The 12,634-nt window shown below is 41.5% G+C and overlaps 1 protein-coding gene across 1 annotated transcript in view; it reads left to right on the forward strand.

The window, feature by feature from the left end:
* Positions 1-12,634, forward strand: part of NIPBL (NIPBL cohesin loading factor) — an 822,857-nt gene that overhangs the window by 210,515 nt on the left and 599,708 nt on the right. The window lies entirely within an intron of this gene.

Consider the following 12,634-nt stretch of genomic DNA (forward strand, 5'->3'; position numbering starts at 1 on the left):
GGGACTTCCAGAAATAGATCTGGTGGCCTCTCATCTAAACAAGAAACTTCCCAGGTATCTGTCCAGATCCAGGGATCCTCAAGCGGAAGCAGTGGATGCATTGTCACTTCCTTGGAAGTATCATCCTGCTTATATCTTCCGCCTCTAGTTCTTCTTCCAAGAGTGATCTCCAAGATTCTGAAGGAATGCTCGTTTGTTCTGCTGGTAGCTCCAGCATGGCCTCACAGGTTTTGGTACGCGGATCTTGTCCGGATGGCCTCTTGCCAACCGTGGACTCTTCCGTTAAGACCAGACCTTCTGTCGCAAGGTCCTTTTTTCCAACAGGATCTCAAATCCTTAAATTTAAAGGTATGGAGATTGAACGCTTGATTCTTAGTCAAAGAGGTTTCTCTGACTCTGTGATTAATACTATGTTACAGGCTCGTAAATCTGTATCTAGGGAGATATATTATAGAGTCTGGAAGACTTATATTTCTTGGTGTCTTTCTCATCATTTTTCCTGGCATTCTTTTAGAATTCCGAGAATTTTACAGTTTCTTCAGGATGGTTTGGAGAAAGGTTTGTCTGCAAGTTCCTTGAAAGTACAAATCTCTGCTCTTTCTGTTCTTTTTCACAGAAAGATTGCTAATCTTCCTGATATTCATTGTTTTGTACAAGATTTGGTTCGTATAAAACCTGTTATTAAATCAATTTCTCCTCCTTGGAGTTTGAATTTGGTTCTGAGGGCTCTTCAAGCTCCTCCGTTTGAACCTATGCATTCTTTGGACATTAAATTACTTTCTTGGAAAGTTTTGTTCCTTTTGGCCATCTCTTCTGCCAGAAGAGTTTCTGAATTGTCTGCTCTTTCTTGTGAATCTCCTTTTCTGATTTTTCACCAGGATAAGGCGGTGTTGCGAACTTCTTTTGAATTTTTACCTAAGATTGTGAATTCCAACAACATTAGTAGAGAAATTGTGGTTCCTTCATTATGTCCTAATCCTAAGAATTCTAAGGAGAATTCATTGCATTCTTTGGATGTGGTTAGAGCTTTGAAATATTATGTTGAAGCTACTAAGACTTTCCGAAAGACTTCTAGTCTATTTGTTATCTTTTCCGGTTCCAGGAAAGGTCAGAAGGCCTCTGCCATTTCTTTGGCATCTTGGTTGAAATTTTTAATTCATCATGCTTATGTCGAGTCGGGTAAAACTCCGCCTCAAAGGATTACAGCTCATTCTACTAGGTCAGTTTCTACTTCCTGGGCGTTTAGGAATGAAGCTTCAGTTGATCAGATTTGCAAAGCAGCAACTTGGTCTTCTTTGCATACTTTTACTAAATTCTACCATTTTGATGTGTTTTCTTCTTCTGAAGCTGTTTTTGGTAGAAAAGTACTTCAGGCAGCTGTTTCAGTTTGAATCTTCTGCTTATATTTTCAGTTTTTTTCATTATAAAATTTAAATTATTTTGGGTGTGGATTATTTTTCAGCGGAATTGTCTGTCTTTATTTTATCCCTCCCTCTCTAGTGACTCTTGCGTGGAAAGATCCACATCTTGGGTAGTCATTATCCCATACGTCACTAGCTCATGGACTCTTGCTAATTACATGAAAGAAAACATAATTTATGTAAGAACTTACCTGATAAATTCATTTCTTTCATATTAGCAAGAGTCCATGAGGCCCACCCTTTTTGTGGTGGTTATGATTTTTTTGTATAAAGCACAATTATTCCAATTCCTTATTTTTTATGCTTTCGCACTTTTTTCTCATCACCCCACTTCTTGGCTATTCGTTAAACTGATTTGTGGGTGTGGTGAGGGGTGTATTTGTAGGCATTTTGATGTTTGGGAAACTTTGCCCCTCCTGGTAGGAATGTATATCCCATACGTCACTAGCTCATGGACTCTTGCTAATATGAAAGAAATGAATTTATCAGGTAAGTTCTTACATAAATTATGTTTCTCCTGTTAAGTGTAGTCAGTCCACGGGTCATCCATTACTTATGGGATATTAACTCCTCCCTAACAGGAAGTGCAAGAGGATCACCCAAGCAGAGCTGCTATATAGCTCCTCCCCTCTACGTCACACCCAGTCATTCTCTTGCACCTAACTAATAGATAGGATGTGTGAGAGGAGTGTGGTTATTAAATTTAGTTTTTTATTACTTCAATCAAAAGTTTGTTGTTTTAAACAGCACCGGAGTGTGTTGTTTCTTCTCAGGCAGTATTAGAAGAAGAATCTACCTGAGTTTGTGTATGATCTTAGCGGACGTAACTAAGATCCATTTGCTGTTCTCGGCCATTCTGAGGAGCGAGGTAACTTCAGAACAGGGGACAGCGGGCAGGGTTCACCTGGAAAGAGGTATGTTGCAGTATATTATTTTCTAAGGAATGGAATTGACTGAGAAAATACTGCTAATACCAATATAATGTAAGTACAGCCTTAAATGCAGTAGTAGCAACTGGTATCAGGCTGTTATGTATGTATGTTGGCACTAAAGTATTTCTGGGGAATGGCACTTCACTAAGAAAATACGATATACATATAACTTATAGCCTTTCTGCAGTGATAGCGACTAGCAACAGGCCTTTATTATTATTTCATATTTTGAAAACGTTTACTGGCAGGTTAATCGTTTTTCTCTCTGAGGTACTTGGTGAAAATTTATGGGCATTATTTTCCACTTGGCTGTCGTTTATTTTGAATAAAATCAGTTTACTGAGCTTCCCCACTGCTGTATTATGAGTGGGAGGGGCCTATTTTGGCGCTTTCCTACGCATTAAAAATTCAGTCAGTCTTCCTTATTCTCCCTGCATGATCCAGGACGTCTCTACAGAGCTCAGGGGTCTCCAAAACTAGTTTGAGGGAGGTAATCACTCACAGCAGACCTGTGAGACTGTGCTTTGACTGTGATAAAAAACGTATTTATTTGATTTGTCAATCGTTTATTAGTATTAAGGGGTTATTAATCCATTTGCTGATGGGTGCTATCCTTTGCTAAATTAATGCATTTCATGTGAAAATTGATTGCTATAACTAAACCGGTTCATTGTTATATCAAAGTGACAGTTTTTTTGTGTGCTTCTTAAAGGCACAGTAACGTTTTTTATATTGCTTGTAAATTCATTTGAGAAGTATTTTCCAAGCTTGCTAGTCTAATTGCTAGTTTGTTTAAACATGTCTGACACAGAGGAATCTCTTTGTGCAATATGTTCAAAGGCCAAGGTGGAGCCCAATAGAAATTTATGTACTAATTGCATTGATGCTACTTTAAATAAAAGCCAATCTGTACAAGTTAAGCAAAATTCACCAGAGAACGAGGGGGAAGTTATGCCGACTAACTTGCCTCACGTGTCAGTACCTGCATCTCCCGCTCAGGAGGTGCGTGATATTGTAACGCCAAGTACATCAGGGCGGCCATTACAAATCACTTTACAGGACATGGCTAATGTTATGACTGAAGTTTTATCTAAATTGCCAGAACTTAAAGGTAAACGAGACCACTCTGGGGTGAGAACAGAGTGCGCTGATAATGCTAGGGCCATGTCTGATACTGCGTCACAAATTGCAGAACATGAAGACGGAGAGCTTCATTCTGTGGGTGACGGATCTGATCCAAATAAACTGGATTCAGACATTTCAAATTTCAAATTTAAGCTGGAAAACCTCCGTGTATTACTAGTGGAGGTGTTAGCGGCTCTGAATGATTGTAACACGGTTGCAATCCCAGAGAAAATATGTAGGTTGGATAAATATTTTGCTGTACAAACGTGTACTGACTTTTTTCCTATACCTAAGAGACTTACTGAAATTGTTACTAAGGAGTGGGATAGACCCGGTGTGCCTTTCTCACCCCCTCCTATATTCAGAAAAATGTTTCCAATAGACGCCACCACACGGGACTTATGGCAAACGGTCCCTAAGGTGGAGGGAGCAGTTTCTACTTTAGCTAAGCGTACCACTATCCCAGTGGAAGATAGCTGTGCCTTTTCAGATCCAATGGATAAAAAGTTAGAGGGTTACCTTAAGAAAATGTTTGTTCAACAAGGTTTTATATTGCAACCCCTTGCATGCATTGCGCCTGTCACGGTTGCGGCGGCATTTTGGTTTGAGTCTCTGGAAGAGACCCTTGACACAGCTCCATTGGATGAGATTACACACAAGCTTAAAACCCTTAAGCTAGCTAATTCATTTGTTTCGGATGCCGTAGTACATTTAACTAAACTTACGGCTAAGAATTCCGGATTCGCCATTCAGGCGCGCAGAGCGCTGTGGCTAAAATCCTGGTCAGCTGATGTGACTTCTAAATCTAAATTGCTTAACATACCTTTCAAGGGGCAGTCATTATTCGGGCCCGGTTTGAAAGAAATTATCGCTGACATTACGGGAGGTAAGGGCCATGCTCTGCCTCAAGACAGAGCCAAACCAAGGGCTAGACAGTCTAATTTTCGTGCCTTTCGTAACTTCAAGGCAGGAGCAGCATCAACTTCCTCGGCTCCAAAACAAGAAGGAACTGTTGCTCGCTACAGACAAGGCTGGAAACCTAACCAGACCTGGAACAAGGGCAAGCAGGCCAGAAAACTTGCTGCTGCCCCTAAGACAGCATGGAGTGAGGGCCCCCGATCCGGAAACGGATCTAGTGGGGGGCAGACTTTCTCTCTTCGCCCAGGCTTGGGCAAGAGATGTCCAGGATCCCTGGGCGTTGGAGATCATATCTCAGGGATATCTTCTGGACTTCAAAGCTTCTCCTCCACAAGGGAGATTTCATCTTTCAAGGTTGTCAACAAACCAGATAAAGAAAGAGGCGTTTCTACGCTGTGTACAAGATCTTTTACTGATGGGAGTGATCCATCCGGTTCCGCGGTCGGAACACGGACAAGGGTTTTACTCAAATCTGTTTGTGGTTCCCAAGAAAGAAGGAACCTTCAGACCAATATTGGATTTAAAGATCCTAAACAAATTCCTAAGAGTTCCATCGTTCAAAATGGAAACTATTCGGACAATCTTACCCATGATCCAAAGGGGTCAGTACATGACCACAGTGGACTTAAAGGATGCCTACCTTCACATACCGATTCACAAGGATCATTACCGGTATCTAAGGTTTGCCTTCCTAGACAGGAATTACCAGTTTGTAGCTCTTCCCTTCGGGTTAGCTACGGCTCCAAGAATCTTTACAAAGGTTCTGGGTTCTCTTCTGGCGGTACTAAGACCGCGAGGAATATCGGTAGCTCCGTACCTAGACGACATTCTGATACAAGCGTCAAGTTTCCAAACTGCCAAGTCTCATACAGAGTTAGTACTGGCATTTCTAAGGTCACATGGGTGGAAAGTGAACGAAGAAAAGAGTTCTCTATTGCCACTCACAAGAGTTCCCTTCTTAGGGACTCTCATAGATTCTGTAGAAATGAAGATTTACCTGACAGAGGACAGGTTAACAAGACTTCTAAATGCTTGCCGGATCCTTCATTCCATTCCACACCCGTCAGTGGCTCAATGCATGGAGGTAATCGGCTTAATGGTAGCGGCAATGGACATAGTACCTTTTGCACGCCTACATCTCAGACCGCTGCAATTGTGCATGCTAAGTCAGTGGAATGGGGATTACTCAGATTTGTCCCCTATGCTGAATCTGGATCAAGAGACCAGAGATTCTCTTCTATGGTGGCTTTCTCGGCCACATCTGTCCAGAGGGATGCCCTTCAGCAGGCCAGACTGGACAATTGTAACAACAGACGCCAGCCTACTAGGTTGGGGCGCTGTCTGGAATTCCCTGAAGGCTCAGGGATCATGGACTCAGGAGGAGAGTCTTCTTCCAATAAACATTCTGGAATTGAGAGCAGTTCTCAATGCCCTTCTGGCTTGGCCTCAGTTAGCAACTCTGAGGTTCATCAGGTTTCAGTCGGACAACATCACGACTGTGGCTTACATCAACCATCAGGGAGGGACAAGGAGTTCCCTAGCGATGATGGAAGTTTCAAAGATAATTCGCTGGGCAGAGTCTCACTCTTGCCACCTGTCAGCGATCCACATCCCAGGCGTGGAGAACTGGGAGGCGGATTTCCTAAGTCGCCAGACTTTTCATCCGGGGGAGTGGGAACTTCATCCGGAGGTCTTTGCCCAAATACTTCGACGTTGGGGCAAACCAGATATGGATCTCATGGCGTCTCGCCAGAACGCCAAGCTTCATTGTTACGGGTCCAGATCCAGGGACCCGGGAGCGGTCCTGATAGATGCTCTGACAGCACCCTGGACCTTCAAGATGGCTTATGTGTTTCCACCCTTCCCGATGCTTCCTCGATTGATTGCCAGGATCAAACAGGAGAAAGCATCGGTGATTCTAATAGCGCCTGCGTGGCCACGCAGGACCTGGTATGCAGATCTAGTGGACATGTCATCCTGTCCACCTTGGTCGCTGCCTCTGAGACAGGACCTTCTAATTCAGGGTCCTTTCAAACATCAAAATCTAATTTCTCTGAAGCTGACTGCATGGAGATTGAACGCTTGATTTTATCAAAGCGTGGATTTTCTGAGTCAGTAATTGATACCTTAATACAGGCTAGGAAACCTGTTACCAGGAAAATTTACCATAAGATATGGCGTAAATATTTACACTGGTGCGAATCCAAGAGTTACTCATGGAGTAAGGTTAGGATTCCTAGGATATTGTCTTTTCTACAAGAAGGTTTAGAAAAGGGTTTATCTGCAAGTTCTTTAAAGGGACAGATCTCAGCTCTGTCCATCCTTTTACACAAACGTCTGTCAGAAGTTCCAGACGTTCAGGCTTTTTGTCAGGCTTTGGCCAGGATTAAGCCTGTGTTTAAGACTGTTGCTCCACCGTGGAGCTTAAACTTAGTTCTTAACGTTTTACAGGGTGTTCCGTTTGAACCCCTTCATTCCATTGATATCAAGCTGTTATCTTGGAAAGTTCTGTTTTTAATGGCTATTTCCTCGGCTCGTAGAATCTCTGAGTTATCGGCCTTACATTGTGATTCTCCTTATCTGATTTTTCATTCAGACAAGGTAGTTCTGCGTACTAAACCTGGGTTCTTACCTAAGGTAGTCACAAACAAGAATATCAATCAAGAGATTGTTGTTCCTTCATTGTGCCCTAACCCTTCTTCAAAGAAGGAACGACTTCTGCACAATCTAGACGTAGTCCGTGCCCTGAAATTTTATTTACAGGCAACTAAAGATTTTCGCCAAACTTCTTCCCTGTTTGTCGTTTATTCTGGACAGAGGAGAGGTCAAAGAGCATCTGCTACCTCTCTCTCTTTTTGGCTTCGTAGCATAATACGTTTAGCCTATGAGACTGCTGGACAGCAGCCTCCTGAAAGAATTACAGCTCATTCTACGAGAGCTGTGGCTTCCACGTGGGCCTTTAAGAATGAGGCCTCTGAACAGATTTGCAAGGCTGCAACTTGGTCTTCTCTTCATACTTTTTCCAAATTTTACAAATTTGACACTTTTGCTTCTTCTGAGGCTGTTTTTGGGAGAAAGGTTCTTCAGGCAGTGGTTCCTTCCGTATAAAGATCCTGCCTGTCCCTCCCGTCATCCGTGTACTTTAGCTTTGGTATTGGTATCCCATAAGTAATGGATGACCCGTGGACTGACTACACTTAACAGGAGAAAACATAATTTATGCTTACCTGATAAATTCCTTTCTCCTGTAGTGTAGTCAGTCCACGGCCCGCCCTGTTTTTTATGGCAGGTCTAAATTTTAAATTATATTCCAGTCACCACTGCACCCTATAGTTTCTCCTTTGTCGTTTGGTTTTCGGTCGAATGACTGGGTGTGACGTAGAGGGGAGGAGCTATATAGCAGCTCTGCTTGGGTGATCCTCTTGCACTTCCTGTTAGGGAGGAGTTAATATCCCATAAGTAATGGATGACCCGTGGACTGACTACACTACAGGAGAAAGGAATTTATCAGGTAAGCATAAATTGTTTTTTCATATGCAGGGGGGTATGTCAGCTCTTTCTGCTTTTTCCAGCCCCTTTTTAGTAGGTGGCCCAGACTCACCTTATCAATAGTTCTAAAATGGGAGCATCTAAATAAGTTTTTAAAAGTTTTTTTTTTTTTATTGGATTTTAAAATCAGTATCTGTGCATATTCTTCTTTATAATAGTGTCTGTTACATGCAGTTATATGAAAATTGGTGTACACTGTCAATTTAAAGGATTACTTTGTTATAATTTTTAAGCTAAACAACTAACATATTAAAGTTCATCAATTAAAACCTACTGACCTATATTTTCTCCAAAACAAAGTTTCGTAACGTTCTAAAAGTTATATCTTTTATTCGCCGATGATGTCACGTTATCCTGCCCACTATTTTCAGCACTGCGTGTTCAAAATACTTAAACCAATAACTTTGTGTTTAAAGTGCCATTTTGAAACCTAGGTATTGTAAACGGATTGGTACAGAGCAAAGGATACCCACGGAGTGGGTTTGGAAAACAATTAAATTTGCAGACAAGATTTCTGCTATACGGTAGAGATATGTTAATGAAATGCTATTGATAAAAAGCATATTTGGGGTAGTTAGTAACAGGCATAGAAAATATTTACTTACAGTGTCCCTTTAAATTCGCTGCATTTCTGCAAATTTAGTATTCAGCTAATTTCTTATTTGGGGAATTTAACATATTCAAAAAAGATATATAAATTGCAAATGTGTCTTTTTTTAAAGTTTGGACACACTTGTAGTAATTTTACAGGTAACCTTTACATTTGGCAGAATTCACAGAATCTTTAAAGGGAAATGAAACAAAAAATGTTTTTTTTAGTGATTCAAACAGAGCTTTCAATTTTAATAAGTTTCCAATTTGTTTTGTTCCCATGGTATTCTTTGTTGAATAGATTCCTAGATAGGTGTTTGGAACCACTACATGGTAGGAAATAGTGCTGCCATCCAGTGCTCTTGCAAATTAATAACAATCTTGCAAAACTGCTACCTTATAGTGCCCTATACGCATGCATGCTCCTGAGCTTACGTCCCTGCTTTCTTTCATACAGGTAGTGAGAGTCCACGATCCCTTACTAATGAGAATTACTTCTCTACCGCTAGGAGGCGGCAAAGATTCAAGAGCTCTTTATAAACCTTTCCACCTCACACATACCTCAGTCTTTGCTTTACCTCCGTTGGAGATGGTTGAAGAATGAAGATGTGCAATGTTCTTCGTAATGAGGGCTTTTCAATCTATGTAAGGCCTGGTTCCCCTCAAAGTATAGTGGTTGTTGGAGGGACGTACTTGGAGTTTGGTCTTTGATTCTATGGTTTTGCCTAATGGGAAATACTTCATAGGCACACAAGACACAAAGAGAACATTGAACATTTCATTATAGTTGTTTAAAAATGCATGTTCTATCTGAATTATTTAAGATATTTATTTTGGTTTCAACTTCTATTTCTGAATGACTATCTGGACAGTGGAAATTGCAAGTATGACTTTTTTAAAGAGACAGTCTACTGCAATATTTTTCTTCTCTATGAAAACCTTTAAAATACCAGCAGAGTTCTCAATGGAAAAATCAATACATGAAGAAGAAATAGTTCATATTAAACTAATTTTAAAGTAAACTCGTCCCATATAAAGCACATATTGAAATAATCAAGAAATTTGGTCAGAAAATTAGTCTACACCATAGCCATCTTAAAGTCTCCCCTTAAGCAGCAAATAGCCTCCTGCACCGTTACTATATCATGTAGCAGGAATGGTAAAGTTATTTTAAAATTAATATTGTTTCTGGCCACTTTGAAATGGATGCCAATCTTCGTCCACTGATGACATCATGATTTGGGCTGCATATGGCACCCAGTCACAAAAGGCTTACTAGTTGCATTCAACAGACTGTCAGTGCTGTTTAGCAGAGTGCCTCGATGTAGCCCAGATCGTGATGTCATCAGTGGGCGGAGCTTTACAGCAGTTTCAGAGTGGCGAGAAACAATATTCATTTTAAAATAACCTTTATACTTTTCCTGCTGCATAATATAGAAAGGGGGTGCAGGAGGCCGTTTGCAGCTTAATCTAAGGTAAGACTTTAAAATGAAAAATGTGTAGACTGTCCCTTTCAATATTTTTAAATTGTAATGAAGACTTTACCCCTCCAAATAAAAACAAGGTTAAGTTTTTGCCAAATTTTACTTTTCTCTTGCAAGGTGTATCCAGTCCACGGATTCATCCTTTACTTGTGGGATTTTCTCATTCCCTACAGGAAGTGGCAAAGAGAGCACACAGCAGAGCTGTCCAAATAGCTCCCCCTCTAGCTCCATCCCCCAGTCATTCTCTTTGCCGGCTCTAAGCACTAGGGTCTCTCTCGGCAGGGTAAAGTGAATGTGGTGTTAGAATTGTAGTTTTATTATCTTCAATCAAAAGTTTAATTTAAATAGTACCGGTTTATACTATTTACTCTCTAGCAGAAAAGTGATGAAGATTTCTGCTGAGAGGAAAATGATTTTAGCATGTTGTAACTAAAATCCACTGCTGTACCCACACAGGACTGAGGAGTACCAGAAAACTTCATTCGGGGGGAACAGTTTGCAGGGTGATCTGCAATAAGGTATGTTCAGTCATTTATTTCTAGACAAGACTGAGATAATGCTAGAAGAGACTGACAATATCCCCATGAGGGGAGGGTAAGCTATGTTCACAGACTTAGTAAGGAATTGAATGCTTACATAATAGGGCTAATATACTGGTTGACACTTATTAAGGGCAATCGATTGTTTAGCTAAGGAAAAATCGTTTTGCAAGACACTTTGAAAGCCCTTTTGGGTTCTTTCTGGGGTTATTACCCACATGGCTGTTTTTTATTCACTTAGGAGTGATTTAGTAGGCCTCACAGCTCCGGAGTAGAGTGGGAGGGGCCTAATTTCGCGCATCAGATGCGCACTTAGAATTGCAGAGAAGTTAATGCTGCTTCACATGGAGGGTCCTGCTGAGGGCCTTAAAGAAGCTATATTCCCCCAAATCTGATCCCTAAGGGCAGGTAGGGCCACAGCAAGGCTGTGGCAAGGTGCTGTAGTAATTTTAACCGGGTGTTGGCTTTAGGCTGCTCCGGTTTGGGCATTAAGGGGTTAATCGTTCTGCAACTTGTGGTGCAATCTTATTAATCCTTTAGGTACATACTGTGAAAATTTCAAAAGGATTGCTGCATTTTTCACTGTTTTGTAAAAATGTGTGCTCTTTTTATCTCTTAAAGGCACAGTAATGTTTTTTCAAATTGTGTTTTTTATTTGATTAAAGTGATTTCCAAGCCTGTTTGTGTATACTACTAGTCTGTTAAACATGTCTGACACTAAAGAAAATCCTTGTTCAATGTGTTTAGAAGCCATGGTGGAACCCCCTCTCAGAATGTGTCCCACTTGTACTGATATGTCTATACACTTTAAAGATCATATTGTTGCACTTAAGAATGTGGCCCAAGATGATTCTCAGACTGAAGGTAACGAGGGTAGCCCGTCTGCCTCTTCCCAAGTGTCACAACCAGTTACGCCCGCGCAAGCGACGCCTAGTACCTCTAGTGCATCTAACCCTTTTACATTACAAGACTTAGCGGCAGTCATGGATTATTCTCTTACAGCCTTCTTATCTAAACTGCCCGTGTTACCTGCAAAGCGTGATAGCTCCGTTTTAAGAACAGATTATGAGCATTCTGGCGATTTGGTAGCCGTATCCTATATACCCTCACAACGCTCTGAAGTGGGAGCGAGGGATTTGATGTCTGAGGGAGAAGTCTCTGATTCAGGGAGGGTTCCTCCTCAGACAGATTCAGATACATTGGCTTTTAAATTTAAACTAGAACACCTCCGCGTTTTGCTTAGGGAGGTATTAGCTACTCTGGATGACTGCGACCCTTTGGTGATCCCAGAGAAATTGTGTAAAATGGACAAGTACCTAGAGGTCCCTGTTTACACGGATGCGTTTCCGGTCCCTAAGAGGATTGCGGATATCGTTACTAGGGAGTGGGATAGACCAGGTGTTCCCTTTGTTCCCCCTCCTGTTTTTAAGAAAATGTTCCCCATATCTGACCCTGTGCGTGACTCGTGGCAGACGGTCCCTAAGGTGGAGGGGGCTGTTTCTTCACTTGCTAAACGCACAACCATACCAATTGAAGACAGTTGTGCTTTCAAAGACCCTATGGATAAGAAGTTAGAGGGTTTTTCTTAAGAAAATTTTTGTTCAACAAGGTTTTCTTCCCCAGCCTATTGCCTGTATTATTCCTGTAACTACTGCAGCCGCTTTCTGGTTTGAGGTGCTGGAAGACTCGCTCCAGACGGAGACCTCATATGAGGAAATTATGGATAGAATTAAGGCTCTAAAGCTAGCGAATTCTTTTATCACTGACGCCGCTTTCCAAATAGCTAAATTAACGGCAAAAAATTCAGGTTTCGCCATTTTGGCACGCAGGGCGCTATGGCTAAAGTCCTGGTCGGCCGATGTGTCGTCTAAATCCAAGCTTTTGAACATCCCTTTCAAAGGAAAGACCCTCTTCGGGCCTGAATTGAAAGAGATTATTTCAGAAATCACCGGGGGAAAAGGCCATGCTCTCCCTCAGGACAAGTCCTTTAAGACAAAGAACAAAGCTAATTTTCGTTCCTTTCGTAATTTCAGGAACGGCCCCGCTTCATCCTCTCCGGCTGCAAAGCAAGAGGG

Source organism: Bombina bombina, chromosome 2, assembly GCF_027579735.1.
Source record: "Bombina bombina isolate aBomBom1 chromosome 2, aBomBom1.pri, whole genome shotgun sequence".
NCBI classification, from domain to species: Eukaryota; Metazoa; Chordata; class Amphibia; order Anura; family Bombinatoridae; genus Bombina; species Bombina bombina.